General features: G+C 37.5%; 1 protein-coding gene across 13 annotated transcripts in view; it reads right to left on the bottom strand.

Moving 5' to 3' along the window:
• The window catches only part of Thrb (thyroid hormone receptor beta), a 407,107-nt gene that overhangs the window by 201,792 nt on the left and 184,082 nt on the right, over window positions 1-21,233 (bottom strand). The window lies entirely within an intron of this gene.

Raw genomic sequence — 21,233 nt, 5'->3', positions numbered from 1 at the left:
AGTCTAATGGAGAAGCCTGATCAGAAGATAAATATTTATAACACACTGTGATACATCCCATAATCCACATATGTACAACATACTGTAAGAATACAAGCAGAGAACAATCCCTCATCCTCCTTCCTGGTGAGCTTGGGAAAGTTCCAGAAAGAAGATAACCTATGAAAGGTGATCAGGAGTTTACTACAACCTCAAGGAGGGTAGGGGACATATCTGGCACAGGAGCATAGCTCTTTCAGGGATGCCAGCTGAATAGGTCTATCCATACACTTCCTGTTGACGTTTCAGAGAATTAAGCAAGAGATAATGCCGGTTTTGCCACCTCTTCATAGAAATTTAATGATTTAATGATTTCTCAAACAGGTAAGATGATTCAGACTTTGGGTTCTGAATCTTTATTTCAAGGAGCAACTTCCACTTCCTTAATAAATGTCAAGAGGCCCAACCCCTTCCAACCCCACTGAACAGCATATAGAAATTACAAGGCATATTTGAGGGGAGACGTCTTTAAAGGTATAGAGTGCAAGGTAGAATCCATGGGTCAGAAATGAGGCAAAGAATTAGAATGTGGCATAAACAGTGATCCGAAGCACTAATTTTTCATCAACTGTACCATTTTCATCATCAAAGTGACTCTACCTCTTTTACTTCTGAGAGTCCGATGCTAACCTCTGTGAAAGACATTTAGTCTCCACAAATAGTTTATTTCTATTTCATCTTCCTTCTGAAGACAAGAGGAGATGCAAAATGCTGGAGATTGCTTCTCTGGTGAGCTTCAGAAAAGAATCTCTGCATTATAGTCATCATCTATTAAACTGTAATTTTAAATTGATTGTCTTTTAAATCATTCTCGCTCCTGTCCTTTAGAAATTTACAGGCTAAAAAGATGGTGATGACCTAGATAGGATATTAAGGCCCCATAAATAAATGCATACTCATTATAGAAATATAACAAGTATTTTCTGGGTGTGGGAGCAGCAGGCCAGGGAAAATGGTGGGGTGCTGATAGAACTAGGTTGAAACAATGAAATGATGTGACATTCCTTCACAGTGCTCACCTGCGGGTGGTAAACACCTAGATTTCCAGGCTCCTCCCCTCTGTTTTAGGCAGTTGTTCACAAATGATGCTGCACTTTGGAACCACCTGAGGAGCTTCTAAAAATCCAGATTCTAGATGTGGAGGCAATACCTTAGACCAATTAAACCAGAATCTCTTGCTGTGGGACCCAGTCTGTGACTTTCTTCTAATTCCTCAGGTGATTCCAACATGCGGAAAGTATAAGAAGCTCTTTAGAGTTTAGGGCAGTAGTTCCCAATTTTAAAGTTGTTAGTTTTTTTAAAAATACACATTTCTGATCCCCATCCATACTTGCTGAGTCACACCTTGGGAGAGAGAGGGTCTTTCTCTTATTTTTTCTTTTTCTTTTTCTTCCTTTCCCTCCTCGCGGGTGCTGGAGATTTAAAGGGCCTCGTATATGCTAGGCAAGGGCTCTAGGCTGAGCCAGATCCTCAGATTCATTTCTCATACTTTTTAGAAAACTCCAGGCCAGTCTGATGGCTGTCCTTTACTGAAAACCTCTGTTGTAAATTTCTGTCTCTCCTCTGAAGACGTGCATATGAAATGAGAAAAAGAAAATAAAAAAGAGGTCCATGCAAGACTATGTGGATATTTACTTTCTGGGCATCTTTCTTTTTCTCTCTCTTTTTTTGCTTCCACTTTTTATTAAAGTGTAGCACTCTCCTAGACATATGCCTAGGATGAAGTATCGCAGACTTAAAACCAGCTCGAAACCCTGAAGCTTACCAAGCTGGCAGAAGACCCTTGCCCTGGAGCTACCCACAGCCTATGGAAACCACAACCTGACTCTTAACATCTCTTTTTCCTTTTAATAATTTCATTCCTTCCAGTTTGATACAATTGCAGTAAAGTTGACCTGGTCTGGTGAAAAAAAATCATTGAAAATTAAGAGGCCCAAAGTATTTAATAGCAAATGGTCTAAGAGATCTTGTTTTGCTCTTATTTATGCAAAGAAGGAAGACATGATGGGTAAGATTTTCACACAGTATTAACTGTTGGATGCAGTTTGCACATGCTGGGTAACATTAGTCCTAAGCCTGTGACAATTCTGTGTAGGGAGGCTTTCTCATCATCTCTTACTTTACAGATGAAAAAATGGAGAATGAATTGCCAAGATTTGGCCTTGCGTCCTTCTTCTGAAGACCTTTCTCTTCCTGCTCCAGGCACACTGTTTCTCACATTTGTAACCAATTGAAGATTAAATTGAGGAATTTAATCTTCCATACAAATCATCATGAAAAGAAAAAAAAACACCTCTAGGCATGATGATGAAAACAGTCAAATTGGCTGTTTCTTTAAAAATTCTTCCCTCAAATACTTAATGAAAAATCCTCAAATCATACAGACAAGATGTTTTTTTTTTTTTTTGTTAATTTGTTTTTTTGAATGGAAGAGTAATTATGCTCACTGTAGAATAAGATAAACACATAGCAGAAGAAAGTAATAGTCATGTGTTACACCTATGGGTTCTTTAAACAATAAGAACAACCTTCAAGAGCCTGGGCTGGGTATGCCCTGAGCCCTGCCTGGAGCAAGGAGACTTAGTTACTTTAGTCTTTGGATGTTTTCCAAGAAATTTGATGTCACTTATTTGTATTTTGACTCTGTGCAGACCTGATATTCTGTTTCATACATATGTGAACAGTCTGAGGAATCCATACTTGTATCAGATCTCTGCTTTCCCCAGGGTACTGCATTTACTCTGAATTTTTTTTTTTTAAGGTGGGAGTGGGGTTTGAACTCAGGGCTTCATGCTTCCCAAGCAGACACTTCACAGCTTGAGCCACACCTCCATTCCATTTTTGATCTGGTTGTTTTGAAGATGAGGTCTCACAAACTATTTGATCTGGCTGGCCTTGAACCATGATCCCCTGGTCTCAGCCTCCCAAGTAGCTAGGATTACCTAAAATTTTTAAACAATCTATGGTCAAAAAAGCAGTGTTTCTTTTTTTTTTCTATTTGCTAATAGTATTGGCTGAAATTATGTTATTTAGAAATTTATCATGTGTACATCTGAATTCTTAACAGAAATTCCAGGAAGCCTTGCAGTTCCTGGGCAAGTGCGTCTTTTTTTTTTTTTTTTTTTTTCTTCTCCAGCAAACATACCAGAGTTTATACCTTTAAATACATGTGGTTTTCTCTGGAGGAGGAAGATATGTGACTTTTTCAGTGAGTTCTCATTGCTTCAAGTACACTGGGAGTCGGGGTGGGGGTGGGAGCAGGACATGCTCCACCCTGGTTCTAAGGTCCTGGCCTAGCCGGCTGGTTTTCTCACTTACTCAGCAATGACTCTGTCAAAAACAACTGATTGCATCTCTAAATCTGCCCAGTTAAATCACAAAACAGGACTCTCCCTGTGCCCAGGGATTTAGCATATGCTCACAATGAGCTTGAAAGACTAGCATGTGCTACCCGCTCACCTGAGGATGAGCAATGGGACACCACAGAGGCTGGTGACAAGTGACAGTGATAGTTATGCCAAGACTGAAGGGCAAACTTGATACACTATCACAGGCATTGTGACCCAAAAGAAGTTATCTGTTCTATTTAAACTTTCAAACGTGAATTCAGGCATGATCCAAGGATCTACCACTCACTCTGCACATGATAAACTCGCACACTTATCCTCCCGTATGTTTCTTGAATATATATATATATGTGTATATATATATATATGTGTATATATATATATATGTATATATATATATATATATATATAGTGTATATATATATATATATATATATACACAAAATAGGTGCATAATTTTTTCCCAACCATTCCCCAATTGCTGGGCATTCATAGTTTCCAGATTCTTTCCCCCTCACTACAACAACAATGCAATAAAATTCTTATATAGAGCATCTTGCATACTGGTTCTTCTATGATTGTGGGCTAGTTTCCAGAAGCTGAGTCATATAGAACATGGGTGTGTGTGTGTGTGTGCGTGTGTGTGTGTGTGTGTGTGTGTGTGTGTGTGTGTGATTAATAGCATGCCAGGCTGTTTTTCAAAGAGTCACGAGACTATAGGCATGTATTAGATGCCTTCTACTTCTTCATCCACCACAGTGGTGGGGAATATAACTCCTTTAACATACTTACTAATTTTATGGGAGGGATAATATCTCATTTTTTTGGTGGGAGTAGGATTTGAACTCAGGGCTTTGTGCTTGCAAAGCAGGCACTCTAGTGCTTAAACCATACCTCCAGTCCATTTTGCTCTGGTTATTTTGGAGATGGGGAGGGGTCTCTCAAACTATTTCCCTGGGCTGGCCTCAAACCTTGATCCTACCAATCTCAGCCTCCCAAATAGTTAGGATCCCAGGCACGAGCCACTGAAGCCCAGCCAATATCTCATTGTAGTGGCTGAATTTTAGCTTCCTGAAAAATGCGCTCATGACATAAGCCCCAGAATGTATGATCTTGATCTTATTTGGAAAAAGGGTTTTTGCAGATATAATTTGGAATCACTAGGTGAGACCATTCAGGATTATCCAGTGAGTCCTAATCCAATGACAAGCATCTTTATAAGAGACACAGAAGGGAGAAATACACAGCGAAGAATAGGAAAGAGCCATGTGAAAGACAGAGACTGGGATGCCAAGGAACCTAGAGTCACTGACACTGGAAGGTCAAGAAAGGACTTTCCTAGGCCCTCAATGGAAAGGAGGTCCTGTTCACACCTCGGATTTTGAAATTCTTTCTTCTAGAATTGTGAGAAAATAAATTCCTGCTATTTTAGGTCACCAGGTTCAGGTTTGTGGATAACTTGTTATGGCAATGTTAGGAAACTAATGTCCTCATTGTTACTATAAATTTGAGAGTTTTTTTTTTTGATAACTGCTGATGTTGGGTAGTACTTCCATATTTTTTTCCTTTAATTGGCCACTTGGATTTGCTTTTTTAGTGAATTGTCATTCATACTCTTTCTCCATTTTTCAGTTTTTTTCTCTGTCAATTTGTGTAAATGCTGTAAACACTTTGCACATGTGGTGAGATACCTAGCCTGTATTTTTTTAGTTTGTTTACAGTATGTTTGGTAAGATTGCACAATTAAAAATTGCATGGTGTAGTACACTGATCTATCTTTTCATTTATCCCTTGTGAATTAGTTCCCTGTTGATTATAAATATTTCCCTGAGACATGGGTACTAAAAATTTTCTCCAAAATGTCTGTGGTGGCACAAAGAAAGTCCCCAGAGATGTCCCTCTTCCCACATCCAGACCTGAGAATATGCTACCTTATGTGGCAAAAGAACTTTGCAGCTGTGACTAAAGTTCTAGACTTTTGGATAAGAGATGATTCCAGATTATCCAGGTGGATCAAGTCCAATCACTCAAGCCCTTGGGAGAGAGACTCTTTCCCAGGGTCAGTGAGAGGCCATACTGTTGACTTTAAAGGTAGAGGGAGGAGCCATTAGCCAGAGGCTATGGGCAGCCTCTGGGAATGGTAGGCAATGGGATTCCCACCCCCCACTCCTAGCCCCTAGAAGAGCACAGCCTGCCAACATCTTGGTGTGTGAAACCTGTATAAGACTCTTACCTACAGAGCTGCAAGGCATTTGTTCCAGTTAATCTCTAGGTTTTTGATAATTTGTTAGGGCAGCAAGAGAAAACCAATGTGTGATTGTTGTTTAATTTAAAAAATGTATCTTTATACCTCTATCTGTAATTGACTTTTGAATATGTTAGCAAGTGGGAATAACTTTAGTTTTAGATGGAGACTGTATTATACTGAACAATTTGTTTATTCCTTTGCCAATATCATGTTGTTTTCCTACATTTTCATATGTTCAAATACCTGGTAAGGCAAGTTAAACCTCCTAGGTTTTTGAAAATAGCTTTCTTGCTGGATGTGGTGGCATGTGTCTGTAATCTCAGCTACTAAAGAGATGGAGATTAGGAAGATCACAGTTCAAGTCCAGCCCAGGCAAAAAAGCAAAATCTTATCTGAAAAATAACTAAGGCAAAAAAGGGCTGTGGACATGGCTCAAGTGGTAGAGTGCCTGCTTAACAAGCCAAGGCCCTGAGCTCCAAACTCTCATACTACCAAAAAAATTGTTCTTTCTTTTTTTAACCAACCTTATTTTATATCCCTCAAATGATCATTTCTTATTAAATGCATTAATAACTTGTGTTGTTATGGTGACAATTCCATCTCCATTTGTAACAGATGATTTTTAAAAATAAAGCATAGCACTACAACTTTGTCTGAAGCCTGTGAGCTTGCTGTTCCCTCTGCCTAGAATGGAACATGCTTGTCACAGTTATGTACACAGCAGAATTCCCCAGACTTATCATAGATATGTCTCTTTTGCTCATTACCATATCTCCAGGAACTGGACAAATGCTTGGTATTGAGTCAGTATTCAAAAAATATTTTTGAGTGATTGACTATAAGAAGACCTATTGATTATTCTACATTTATTTTTTAATCCAAACATCTTGTCAAATATCCTTATTGACTGTGGCATTTTTTTTTTTTACTGGAGTACTTTGACTTTTATAGGTATACAATCATATCATCAACAAAAAAAGATACTACTCTTAGTTATTACTTATGCCAATTACTTCTCGTTTCACTAAGTTCACTGGACCTCTGACACAATGATGACCAAGATGGTGGAAGAGATCCCTATCTGTAGAAGGCAGAGGGGATGGCCTCAGGCCTCCGTTTGTTGGTCCTCAGTTTGTTGCAGAGCTATCACATTCTGAAACTAGTCTCAGCCACACAAGTGCTTTGGCCAAAGGGCTGCTGGTCTGAGAAGTGCACTGACACCGGGCTGGCTCTTGTTCTTGCTCCTATGCGGCTACCATGAGTGCATGCCTGGGCTCGGCTGCTGGAAGAAAACATATGGAGAACACAAGTTCTCCATTGTTCTGGTAGAAGACATCAGCCCACATCCAGCTAGCCCTACACACATGAGTAGGTCCAGTGGTGGAACTATGTAGAGGACCTGTAGCCACCCAGAGCGTGAGCCTGATCCCCACTGACTGTGGGTTACATACAAGTTTGTTATTACTTTCCATGTTCAGAAGCTCTCATGCAGAGTTATTGTGACAAGAGATAATTGCTACATGCTTTTATGCCTGATTTTACCACAGACAGTCTAGGAATTTCACTAGGGAGAATTTGGTTATTTGTTAGTTTTTGGTGGATGGTCTTTTATGACATGTAAGTAAAACATTAATAGTAAGTAAGTAATTTTTTAAAATTAAAAATGCTGCTGAAGTCTACAAATGCTTTTTCCACATATATTGTTACAATCTTTATTGTTTCCTTTAATTTACTGATGAGATAAATTGTTTGATAGATGTCTTGATTTTAGCCATTTTATATTCTAAGAATAAGTCTCTCTTTGTGTGTGTGTGTGTGTGTGTGTGTGTGTGTGTGTGTGTGTGTGGTACTAGCGTTTGTACTCAGGGTCTACACCTTGAGCCACTCTATCCGCCTTTTTTTTTTTCCAAGATAGGGTCTCACAAAGTATTTGCCCAGGCTGGCTTTGAACTGCAAGCCTCCTGATCTCTGCCTCCTGAGCAGCTATGATTACAGGTGTGAGCCACAGGTGCCCAGAATAAATCCCTCTTGATCATAGAGGGATTTATAACGCCTCTAGATTATACTTGGTAATATTTTATTTAAAAATGTTCTCCTGCATGAATAAGTGAAATTGTCTTTCATTACTTTTTTGTGGGGGGGGGATCTGCATTTTCTTTGTAAAGTTTTGGAATAAAGATTATTTTAGGCTATGGGAAATAATTTTGGCATTTTTGGAATTGATCAAGGCCCAAATACAAGAAAGAGCAACCAGATTTGAATCACATAATTCATACACTGAATCTAATAGATTTGTACTTACAACTTGCACCATATAAATTAACAAAACAGATTTCTGGTTGTCATGAAATATTAATAATAAAATATAATAAATATATTTAAATATATAAATGTATACATAAAATATTTATATATATAAAATGTATTTTTAAAACCCCTTAACTTATTTTTTAAAGTAGATATTTTAATAAGTTTATTTTCTTAGGTAATAAGCAAATAAAGGTGATATTAAACAATAAGCCAATAGCTAGTAAATTCTAACTACTGGAAAAACAAGAAATAGGCAAACTCAAAATAATAAACTGAAATAGAATTATTTATTACTAAAATTTATGGAACACAGTTTATAGTGTACTCAGAGGGAAATGTGTTGTTATGATGTTTATCATGATATTATCATGATAAACAAAAGAATAAACCTAAATAAAGTATGAAGGTAGTGAAATGAATAAAGTCAGAAACAAAAATGGTAGAAAAAATCAATTCAGTAACTGGTTCATTTATAAAATATATAACATCTCATGAGTGAGATTAAGGAAAGGAGGGGAAATATTAGGATGGATAAAAGTTTTTTAAAATAGTAAGAAAGTACTACATTCACCCCATCTCAATAAATGTGAAAAATAGGTTATTTCTTAGTGAAACAAGAATTAATGGACCCAACAAAAATTACAAGAACTTAATAAAAAGAGATTGAAATGGCAATTAAAAGTCTACCATTTAAGGGGAGGAGTGCTACCAGGGGTTCAAGGTAGCTTTAAAGGGGCAGAGGTCTTCAATATTATTGAAATAATTCTAGGTGATAGAAAAGATGAAAAGCTCCTAAACTCATTTCATAAACTGTGTAAACTGGTGGTTCTCATAGTGTGTTTCCTGGATGAGCTGGGCAGGCTAAGCTGGGACCTATTTAGGAGTGTGAATTGTCTGGCCTCACCCAAAACCTGCAGAAGCTGTGGGGTTGGAATTCTTAACCTAAGGTTCTCTAGTGACTGAAGTGCATTGCTAATATTTGAGAGGCACTGCAGTAGATGTAGCTGGCGTACATAAAAATACAGCTGTTTCATCTTCAGACATCTCTCCTAAAGTTACCTGCTTTTTATTTTTCCCTCTCAACATCACAATCTTGAGCTTGTCCATTAATTTTTCCCTCTCATGAATAATTATTTTTCTGCATAACAAATCTGTTTCATGTATACATTTGTCTGTGCATTGACTTTTATTATTACTTGGAAAGTCATTTGAATAGAGTGCAAGGGGCATGGAGGTCAGAATTAGCAGATGGAGTATGGGCTGTGTGCGTTAGCATTGGGTGGGTGGTGGATGTAGCACCAGCACCTTGCTCTGGGGTTTTTACTGGCAACAGAAGTTGCATGTGTGGGATGAGGTCAAGGAGGATGGTACATGGATTAATATTAGCATCTACACATATATGGGTGGTAACTGATTCAAAACTAATTTAGACAAAACAATTTGTAGGTTGCATTATAATTACCAAATGAGAAGTAAAGGTAGACTGGTACAATGAGTGGGAAGCATTTTTATATATTTTAATACTGAGGTAAAGAGGCATGTGAATTGCACCACAGAAGCCAGGCATTTCACACCCATTATAGAATTCCCCTCTGTATCTACTAGTAAGAGTAGTTATGATCAGCTCCATTTTTTCAGATGGGGAAGGAAAGGATGAAAAGAGCTCAGGAACTTGCACCTCGTTTTTTGCCGGCTTCAAAATCAAGTCTGCCTTTCTTTAATTCTGTCTTGGCTCCTTCTCCTAAGCCTCTTAGACCTTTTTTTTCCTGAACCTGAGTTCACTCCCAAGAAATCTGAGTCTATCTGCTCCCTGAAATAGTTTTCCAAAAGGGTCTTTTCCAACAGATAATGCACTTCCCCCTTGTTCATTTAGAAATGCTTCCACGTTAGAGCCCTTCAATGGTGTTTTTATTGCTTAGGTCCAGAGACTAACAAATCATTACACATGCTCTATAAAAGAAACCATTTTAATATTAATAGCCCAGTCATTTGGGGATTAAAGGTTTGGGGTTTGCTTTGGCACACAGAAGGAATATTAGTTACCTGTAATTCTGGTTTTCAGGAGGCTCATAACTGTAATAGATAACAGCTCCCCGAATCTAAATTTCCTGGCACCTGACAGGCCTACATCTGAAAGCTCAGACTTCCCTGTCTCTGACCACCCACAGGGAGGAGGCTCAAATCTGTCAACAATGTGGTCTCTTCTATGAAGCTGCTTTCCACAGAGGGCTCTGGTCCTCACATGGAAATGGAGACGCAGAGCCCAAGATGACTGAGTTGTCATAAATATAGACTTCTTGAGAGCAGAAATTATAAACAGGGCTGAGGAACAAGGGAGAAGTTCTCTCAAAGAAGAGGAGCAAGTTTTCTTGTATTTGCCTGCCTGGAGCCAACCAAATTGGCCCCTAGGAATGGAGGTGGCTGTGTCAACAAATTTTCAAGGAGATCAGGACAGCTAGTCTTTTTCTTTCTAAGGCATAGCATAGTTTGACAATGTTAGCTTTGCTCCCTTTGCTTCCTGTCCCTTGTTCAAAGTCCTTGAATTGGCTCATTACCTTGTAGAATGAAAAAAAAAATTTTTTTTCTATCTGCCTGCAGGCAAATAGTTTTCATTTTACTTTCTTACAATTAGTTGACAAAATTTAGTATGAGTCAATTAGCATATCATATGATTCTTTAAAACATTACATTTTTAAAGCAAAGGAAAATTCTTTTTCCTTTGAAGAAAATTCTTTTTCTTCAAGTTAAAGAATGAAACCTCCAATAGGAGTTCTTGATTGTTTTTATAAGCATTCCAAAATAAATGGCAAGGTAAGAGTTACTTAAGCTGCTTTTGCTGAAAAGCATCAACTCCTTACTTGGTTCCACAAACTACCTAACAACAGAAGAAAAGTTTGGCATCTCTGCCTCCATTTTGTACCTGCTGTCCTTTGCTCTGAACCATTGTCTTCTGCAACCACCTTGGAATCAAGGAATGATTGATAACATCTTTATGACCAGGGATTGAAACTATCCCTAAGGAACAGGGGAGCCTTGCAGGACAGACCATCTCTCCAAATGAGAACAATTACCTATAATGATGAGGCTGCAGCCTGGAGCAAGAATTATCATGTCTTGGGAACCAGATTGCTCCCCTCAAGTGATGACAGCGATAACAACTTCAGCAGAACCCTCGAAGAATAAGGACTGAGATAATAGTCAACCAGGCTCCACTGGACTATTGGAACACATCTGTGACTGGGACCATTTAACTATGCATAACTTTTGTTCTTTGCCATAATTCTTTGTCTATTCTGAGTGCTTACTTGTATCTTCTCACAGTATGTCCCTGGCTGTGTAATAAATCTCCTTTCTCTGCCCTTCACCTTGTTTCTTTATTTTGTGTGTAGAGGTGAGTGGACAGACCTAACATGTGGAAGCCCAGGAATTAGGGTCTGGGGTCCAAAACTTGCTTTAATAACACACTAATGTTGCTTTATTACTTGGAAATAGTTTGTGACTACAACTAAACCATATATACTCATCAAAGTTGGCAAGTAAATTTGATAGCCTACATGGTGCCATACATATGGTGAACACTATCAGAAATCCCAAATTATTTTTATGTTCATTGAAGAGAAACAACCTGGTAATGCTAGAGCTAATGTTGATTTGTTTGGAACATAAAAAAACATATAGTCATTGTATAAAAATCTAAAACAAAAACAATCATATGAGCATCTCAATTGATGCACAAAAAGTCTTTGACAAAATCCAATATCATTTTATGATAAATGCTGTGAAGAAATTAGGAATAAAAGATATGTACTTCAACATATTAAAGGCTATATTCAACAAACCTATAGCCAGCATCATACTATAGAGGAAAAAACTAAAATCATTTCTTCTAAAGTCAGGAATGAGGCAAGGGTGTCCGCTTTCCCCACTCTTACTCAATATAATACTAGAATTCCTAGTCAGAGCAATAAGGCAGCAGGAAGAAATAAAAAGGCTATGAATAGGGAAGGAAGAAGAGAAATCTTTCCAATTTGCATAGGATATGATCCTACACTTAAGAGACTTTAAAAATTCAACTGAAAAACTGTGATTAAACACTTTTGGAAATGCAGCAGGATATAAAATCAACATACAAAATTTAGTATATTTTCTATATACCAAAAATGAATAGGCTGAGAAAGAAATCAGGAAAACAATTCCATTTACAATGGAAAAAAGACAAAAAAAAAAAAAAAAAAACCTAGGTATAAACTTAACCAAGGAGGTGACCTCTACAATGAAAATGACAAAACCTTGAAGAAAATATCAGAATACGGGAAAACCCCCCATGTTCATGAATTGGAAGAATTAATATTATGAAAATGGTTATAATATTGGAAGCAGTCTACAGATGCAAAGCAATGCCCATCAAAATTCCAATGTAGAAAAATCAACCCTAAAATTCATATAGAAGCATAAAAGACCCCAAATAGCAAACGTAATCCGTAGTGAAAAGAGCAAGGCTGGAGATGTGACAATACCAGATTTTAAATTATACTAAAGAGTAACAAGAACAGCATTGTATCAGCATACAGAGAGACCAATGGAATAGAAGACCTAGAAATCAAACCACAAACTACAGCTATCTGATTTTTGACAAAGGAACCAAAAACATACACTGGAGAAAAGACAACCTCTTCAACAAATGGTACTGGGAAAACTAACTATCTATAGTTAAAACCTGAAACTAAACTCCTGTCTCTCACCTTGTATACAAATCAATTCAAAATGGATCAGAGCTTTTAGTGTAAGTCCTGAAACTTTGAAACTACCACAGGAAAAAAATAGGCAAAACTCTGGAAGATTTAGACATATGTAATTATTTTCTGAATAGGACTTCAATTGTCCAGGAAGTAAGAGAGCAAGAATTGACAAATGTGGCTGCATCAAATTGAAAAGGTTTCTGCACATCAAAAAAAAAAAAAAAAACCAGTTGCCAGAATCAAGAGACAACCCACAGAATGGGAGAAAATCTTCAACAGCTATTTAGCAGATAAAGGAGTAATATTCAGAATATACAAAGAGCTCAAAAAGCTAAACAGCAAAAGAACAAATAATCCAATGATTAACTGAGCAAACAAGTTGAACAGTTTTCAAAAGAAGAAATGCAAATGGCTAGCAAATACATAAAGATATGTTCAACATTGTTATCCACAAAGGAAATGCAAATCAAAACATCACTGAGATTCTATCTTATCCCAGGCAGAATGACAATCATCAAAAAAAAAACAACACATGCTAGACAGGATGTGGGGAAATGGGAACCATCATACACTGCTGGTGGGAATGTAAATTAATGCTGTGTAAATCATTATCAAGGTTCATCAAAAAGCTAAAAATAGACCTAGCTTATGACCCAGATACACCACTCTGGAGAATGTATCTGAAGGAGTGTAAATCAATACACAAGAGAGACACCTGCACACCATGTTCATCCAGCACTATGTACAATTGCTGAGCTAAGGAATCTGCCTATGGGCCCAGCAACTAACCAATGGATAAGGAAAATGTGGTATATATACACAATAGAGTATTATTGAGCATAAAGAGAACAAAATTTTGTAATTTGTAGGAAAATGGATGGAGCTAGAGATCGTTTTAAGCAAAATAAGCCAAGTTCAAAAAGTCAAATGCCACATGCTTTCACTCATATGTGAAATCTAGGTCTACAATGACAACAATAATGAAAATGGGACATGAATGTAAAAGGGGAACTATGGGGGGTGGCAGAATCAGTGGGAAGGAAGAGGGAGATAAGGGGAGTACCAGGAAGTGAAGTTTGAAGAATATTACATACATTGTATAAAGATAGCACAATGAAATCCACCAAATACTGTTTGAAAAAGTGGGGGGGAAGAGGAGGAAGGAGGGCCAAGGGAATATATTGGAGGGGGTGAACCTGCCCAGAGTACACTGTATTTATCTATGAAATTTTTATAATGAAACTCCCTTGTACTATTAATGATAACATTTTAAAAATTTAGCTAATGTAGGAAAAGTGCTTAGAACTGTTTCTGGCACACACACACATAAATAAAAACAAAAAAGATATTAGAAAAAAACAAGTAGTAATGCAACTATCCAGACTTCCCAACTCATTTCCTTTAGTGTTCCACACATCTGTTTTGTACATACAATAGTTGAAATTGTATCATAAATTCCCACTTTTATCCTTTTCCTCCTAATATTTTAATTTAACCACTTCCCCAAGCTATAGTCTTTTCATAAAGAGTAGTTTAAATGATTTTAAATAACCCAACATATAGGTACATATTATATAGTTAACATTCTCCTATTGAAAGATGTTTGATTCATTTCCAAATACAAATGCCTCAAATAACATTTCTGAATGCCACAAAATTTATTTCTGAATTCTGGACTATTTCTGTAGGAAAAAAATCTGAGAAGTATTCCAGAAGATTCCATAATTATTGCTTAAAAGAATATGAACCCTTAGTAGGCTCTTGATGTTGCAAATTGCTGTCCTAAACTGTTTACTTAAAAAAATTCTTCAAGAATTTCCTCATGACTTTGTTCTACCCAAACGCAATTTTTTTTCTAATTCCAGTTGCCTTGAATTAGTGTAAAGCATGGTCTGGGGTTTCCAGACCACTTGCCAATGGCCTGAGGTCCTACAGTCAAGGCTGTAAGTCTATACTGACAACCTCTTGGTAGTCATGGCTACAACTCCTGTGAATTCTGCCTACCTGGTGAAGAAAGTTAGTTTTGAAAAAGGTGCAGGCTGTAAGGTGGCAGCAAGGTTGGGAAAGAGACACTAGGAAGGATTACAAAATACACTCTAGGCAGATGGGCTTATGCAGTGAGACAGCCAGGAGATAAGAGTACATTAAAATAATAACAACAATAATATTAATAACAGGAATGACAAGTTTGTTGCCATCCCAGCAAAGTTTCTTCCAAAGTGCTGCTGGCTTTGGAATCTGAGATTCCATGAAGAACTAGGAAGCTTTAGAGTCAGGATTCGGGTGTCCTGGAGGTATGAAGTCTCTGCAAAGCTTTGTTTAAAGCTCTAATGTGTGAAATTGAAACAGCACATCCCACTCTTCTAAGCCCTGATCGGAGCAAGTAGCTAAATAGTAGGTAGCAAAATGTTCTGGAGTGAATGAACACTTTTTTATTTGGCCAAATAGAGAAAAATAAATGTGAGGCATATGGAATAGGTCTTTTAAAAAGGAGAATGAGTGGTGACTTTTTTATTAATAGATAAATTATGACCTTTGGTCTTTTGCATACATGTGTACATAGAACCACATTCACCTTAAAACTCTTTCTTATCTTTGAATTCACCACAGTTAATGCTTTGCTCATGTTAAAAACTCAAAAAATACTTGCCAAATTTAATGGAATATATATTTTCTTCCTATAGTTATTTGAAGTAGGGATTCATCCCATGTCTTTTCAGTGAAACCCTTCTGTATTTATGGAGTAGGTGCATGTCTTTCTTTTGTCTTTCTATCAGCCTAAAGTTCTAACAACTTCCTTTATAAAGAGGAAGGAAACAAACTGCCTATTTTCTTTGCCATTTAGGTGCCACACTCCAGCTATTCAGGCCCAAACTGAACCTCTGCCCTGTTTCTCCCCTTGTCTGGGAGGCTGTTCCTAACTCTGTCCTGCTGCTTCCTCGGTTTGCCTATTCTGCCTGGGATACAGCTACCTCACCAAGAAAGGCAGTCTCCTCTCCTCTCTGTGATTTTCCATCGCAGCCCCTCGGCCTTTCCACAGCATATTGCAGTTTCTCTTATTTCAGTAATTTTTTAATTTCCATATTTTTCAAACTTTAAAATCTCATGACAAATATTTCACATGGGTTTATACACACACACACACACACACACACACACAAAGACAATAGTTTATTGAAAAACAGACTAAAGAAGCTTGGTATAGTGAAATCTGGTTTCTACTTTTGTTTGTTTATTAAAGAAACAATTATAAAAACTGCTTCAACTCACTAGATTGACCTCACAACCTATACAGCACTATCCAAAATTTGAAATTCTGGGTTGGTTTTTGTCTTCTACACTCAGTGGTTATAAAAAATAGGATCCATGAAGTCTGAGAATATATTTTCATTTACAGTGGACAATAATAGTTTTTGAACAAATGAATCCTTGACAAAATGAATAAATTCACAAATGAAATCTTACAAAATGTTTCTTTCTTATGTTGGTATAACTGTGCTTTTAAGTAAAAATAAGTGGAGTGTGATTTCCTTTCTGATGAAACAATTTTTGGCATCCAATTTAATATTCAGGGGTCCATAAACATTTCATGGAAGATACTGGCATTACCAAACACTTCAGCAATGCACAGAATTTGGAATACACTTGAAAAATAGAACTTTTATAGTTCATAGTATGCATGATAAAACTGCTGCTTAAACAAATCAGAAAACTCCACTCTCCTATTCTCCTATTTGGGGTGAAAAAGGGGGTGAGTGAACAAATGGTAGGGGAAGAAGGTAAGGAAGAAAACAGGCCTCCTAACTCAAACAGAAGTTGTGTATCACATTGCAGGCTCTGTAAAATGTTTCTATTTGCAAAATATTTTTTCCACAAGTTTATTTAAAATCTGATACCTGATCATGCTATTACTGCTTGATCTTTGTGAACGAAGGAAAAAATAATTCTGTTCAAAGTAACAAACTTTCCAAGTGACTTAAAAATGGTTGTCTATTCCTATGAATGTTCCATGATAAAAACCTACCAATAACCTTTGCTTTTCAAGAATAAGATGATGTAGCTAGATGTGGTGGTAATCTCAGCACTTGGGAGGCTGAGGCAGTAGAATCAAAAGTTCGAGGCCAGTGTGAGCTTTTTGAGACCTTGAGATAGCCTAACCTAGGGGTATAGTTCATTGGCAGAACGCTAGCCTGGAATGGGCTCCATCCCCAGCCTGCAAAAAGCAAACAAACAAACAAAAAGCCAATGTATTTTTATTTCCTTTCTTAAAAGGAAAGAATAAAGGAGAGAGAAGTTTCCCTTATTCAAAATCTTTTTTTACATAATTATTTCTTGTGAAACATTAGTGACCATTCATCTGCACTAAAGCCTTCTCAAGCTAGTGTGCCTCAGAGTTCACTGGAGGGCTTCTTAAACAGATTGCTGTTTCCCATCCCTACAGTTTCTCTGGGTGGAATCCCAGAATTTGCAGGCTCAACAATTTCTTTGGAAATGCCAATGCTCCTGGTTTGAGCACCACAGTTTGAGAAGATCGGCCCTAAAGCAATGATTCTCAACTGGGGCAAATTCTATCCCCCAGTGGACATATGGCAAGGTTTGGAGACACACTTGGTTGTCACCATTGGGCATGGGGGATTCTCTGCTGGCATCTGGTGGGTAGAGGCCAGTGATGCTGCTCAACACCTGTAATACACAGGCTCCTTCCACAACAATGAATTATCCAGCCCCAATGCCAGGTGCTGTTCTGCTGGAACTTTCTTTCTCATGCAGCACGCTGTTTAACAAGAGCTTAAATAACAAGTAAAACAAGAGCTACTCAGTTCAGAAGCCTTCAACTAAAGTGGGATGATGTCACAGACATTAAATTAATTGGGTGGTGTCTCAGCAGCTATCTACTGTCATCTTTCTCTGTGTCTCTGTCTCTCCCACATTCACATGTCCATTAAGCTTATAAAACACCATATAGCCCAGACATTTACTCATCCAAAATGCAAATAAGAGCCTGTGTATGGCTGATGAGGGACATGAAGCCAGTTGGGACAGAGAAACACCTTTATTCATTCCCTGAGGGGCTGGCATCACCTTGTTCAAAGCAGATAGGATTCTGGAAATTATAAATACCAGGTGCCACAAAATAATGGAGCAGGGAGGACATTGCTATTTCCTAGCAGACTCAATACTTCTCTATAATATCATTTATTAATGGCAGAAGGTTTAACTTTGTGTCTTGGTCAAGGATTCAGCAAAATTAGGAGGGATTCAGTGATTCTCTTGGGTGCCCTCTTGCCCCTCCCCCTTTCCAGCTATTTTCAGAATTTTTAGAGACAATGCCACACAAAAGAGAAAGGTGTTCTTACAAAAAAGAGAAAGGTGTTCTTACACAAAATAGAAAGGTGTTTTCTATCAGGTGTGACTTCTTCCCATCTTCCCCATGAGCCTAGTCTCAACAAATGGTTCCCAGTGAGAGTTACTTATAGTGGAAACTTAGGATTCATTCTTATTGCTCTTTTTCTCTCCTCATCCCTGCATCATTCAGTTTGTCTCCAAGTCTTATGGTTTTTCCTTTCTATATCTCTCTTCTAGACTTGCCAGTATTTCCACTTCAACCTTGTCTCATATGAGCATTACGTCTTGCTGATTAGAGTAGTCTTTCAGATGTCCTGTCAACATCTCACCTTAGCCCTAATTCATACTCTGACCAAGTGATCTTTCTAAAACATATATCAGATCATACGCCTCCCCTGTCATTTGTTACCAATAGATCTAAAGACCTTACAATGGTTTATAAAGCTTTATACAAATAAGTCTCTGTTTAATATTCAGATGGCTCCTCTTCTCTCCATTCCTCCATTCTCCCATTATGTTACAACAATCCTGAATATTCTTGGCTACCATGAAAGGGCCACTTTCTCCCTTCATCCAGTTGGCTCTCCATGACTGTAGGATCTGCATCCATGGATTCAACAAACCACAGATACATTTTTTAAAAATTGCATTTGTATTGAGTATGCACAGATTTTTTCTTTTTTGTCACTATTCCTTTAAAAATTCATATAACATTTTTTGCATAAAATTTACATTATATTGTTAGAAGTAATCTAGAGATACTTCAAAATATATGGGAGAGTGTGCATAGGTTCTATGCAGCTACAACATTATTTTATATAAGGAACTGGAGCATTTGCAGAGTATGTATCCACTGCAGAGGGGGCGTGTGTTTGTCCTGGAACCAATCCCCATGGATACCAAAGGACAACTGTACAGTCCTTTCACATGTGCTGTTTCCCCTGCCAAGAACACTTGAATAATTGTCCCTGCCTTCTGCCCTACTTCCCACTATTTCAGGCTTCAGCTAAAATAGCATTTCCCTTGGGAAGCTTTCCTTGACCTCCCAACTCTGAGTTAGGTGCCCCACCCCTGTGTTCTCATGGCACCTTGTAAAACTCCTCATGGTAATTATCGTCTGCTGTAATTCTCTAAGTCCCCCAGTAGTCTGCAAAGTGCTAAGACTATAGGGTCCCTATGTCTATTTGTTTTATCATCATAGTTTCTGTACCTGGTACACAGGAAATATTGGCTGTACTTCTTGGTGGGAATTTAATAAAATATATTATCCTGAGAAATAATTGAATGAAGCTGGTAGAAAGAAACTAAAGGATAGTTTTCAGGGATTCTTGAAATCAACCCATGCTTCCTATATTTCACACTTATATGCCCCCATTTCTGTGGTAAAATCATTACAAAACCAAGCTCTTCTTGGTAGGGAGAACTGATATCTTTCTAAAGCCTTTAATGCTTTCACATTCTTTTTTCCCTATTGCATATCTAACCAGATCAAAACATCATGGGAAGCCAGAGAGACTCCACCATATGAAGCCAAGGCAAAAAGAAGAGGGGGCAAGAACAGTGGGGTGGTCCCCATCATACAGAATCTGGTAGGTATAGAGAGAGGCAAAGATTTTGGTTTTAGCCCAACAGAACTTTAAAAAGTTTAAACTGAGATAGTGGCATCATCACTCTAGCCACTTTGTGGAAAGAAGATTGGAGGATGGGCCACAATGGAAAGAGAGGGATCAGTTCATAGACCACTAGAACATCCCAATGGGTGGCAGTGCTGTGACCTAAATGGCAGAAATGGATACTGTAAAAGCAAGCTGACTCAACATGTGTTTTGGAGATAGAATATGGAGGAGTTGCTGCACGTTTGAATTTGGGAGTTAGGAAAAGAGGAAGTACGATGTCTAGGTATTTGGATGAAACACTTGAATGAGCAGTGCTGCTACTTGCTGAGATGGGAAGACAGTGAACCTCCTAATCTCCCAGGCTCTGTCCATCTTCACTATGAAGGTTGCCATCAACTGCAATCTCCAAACTTCTTCAACAACTTGGAAAATCATTGCCCCATCCCTCGTCTTTTCTCAGGTGTGTGCTGAACTCCCCCACCTGGCTTATGTTCCTTGAAGATGACAGGTCTTTCACACCCTGAAATGCCTGGGTCAGAACTTCGGAGGTGGTAGGCACACCATACAAATTTGTTTCTTGGTGAATTAAGTACAATTCACCTGCAACAGACTTCCTGATAGCTGCTAAGAATATCTGGTTCACATCCTCCAGATCTTATCCTAATTGAACATTTTTAAAAGCCCATTACCCAAAAGCCTTTGAAAACTATGTTCCTGTCAGAATATTAAGGACAGGCATTTAACTTTTGTTATATACTCTGTTATTATTTAACATTATCCCTTTCCACTTGATATATAGTTATTTTTCTTTCCCATTATTAAGTTCTACCTTAAAATTCAACCTCATTTCCTCTTCTATTAAATAGGAATTGAGGATAGCTTTCTCCTCATGGAAAACACTTTGAATTTTTCAAGTACATTTCATTTTTTACAATGTTCATTCACACTTTGCTTAGAATACTTATAAAAAACTTTAAGATATCATAATATCACGTTTCAATTCATTTTTACAGGTTTTTTTCAAAGACACAAATTTGGTGCATATTTGGAGTTAAGACTTGTATTATAACTTCCCACACAAAGCTAGGATGCTGTCTGTAATTCTTAACAGTAAAAAGGGAACATAGTTATCAAGAACGTATGCAGAGGCGGGATTAGGCTTTTTCTTGTTCTTCCTTTCTATTCATGACCTTTGAGAATTACTGAGAAAAGTTTATTTTTGTTCAGTCTACTCCAGTACTCAGCTATACATTTTATCTATCATTTGGCATTTATCACAATCATCTGTGGTAGATTTTACCTCCCCTTCACAGATCAACAAAAGAATATTTAGCAGGATAAAATAATTTGTCCAGTTAAGAAGGTGAATATAGTTAATATACTTTTTATACAAGTATGCATATAGAATTTTTAAACATGTTAAAATCACCATAAGAAGGGAAATAAAGTAGAAAGGAGAAAAATAGAAGGATAAACCAATTTGGGTCATAATGCATATACATGGAAATACCATAATGAAACACCCTGTATAGCTATTTTAAACAAACAAAAATGTAATTTTTTTTTATAAAAACAGAGCACAGAAAGG

The sequence above is a fragment of the Castor canadensis genome, chromosome 10 (genome assembly GCF_047511655.1).
Source record: "Castor canadensis chromosome 10, mCasCan1.hap1v2, whole genome shotgun sequence".
Lineage (NCBI taxonomy): Eukaryota > Metazoa > Chordata > Mammalia > Rodentia > Castoridae > Castor > Castor canadensis.
Note: the sequence above shows the minus strand (reverse complement) of the source record. Positions and strands in the feature narration are given on the sequence as shown.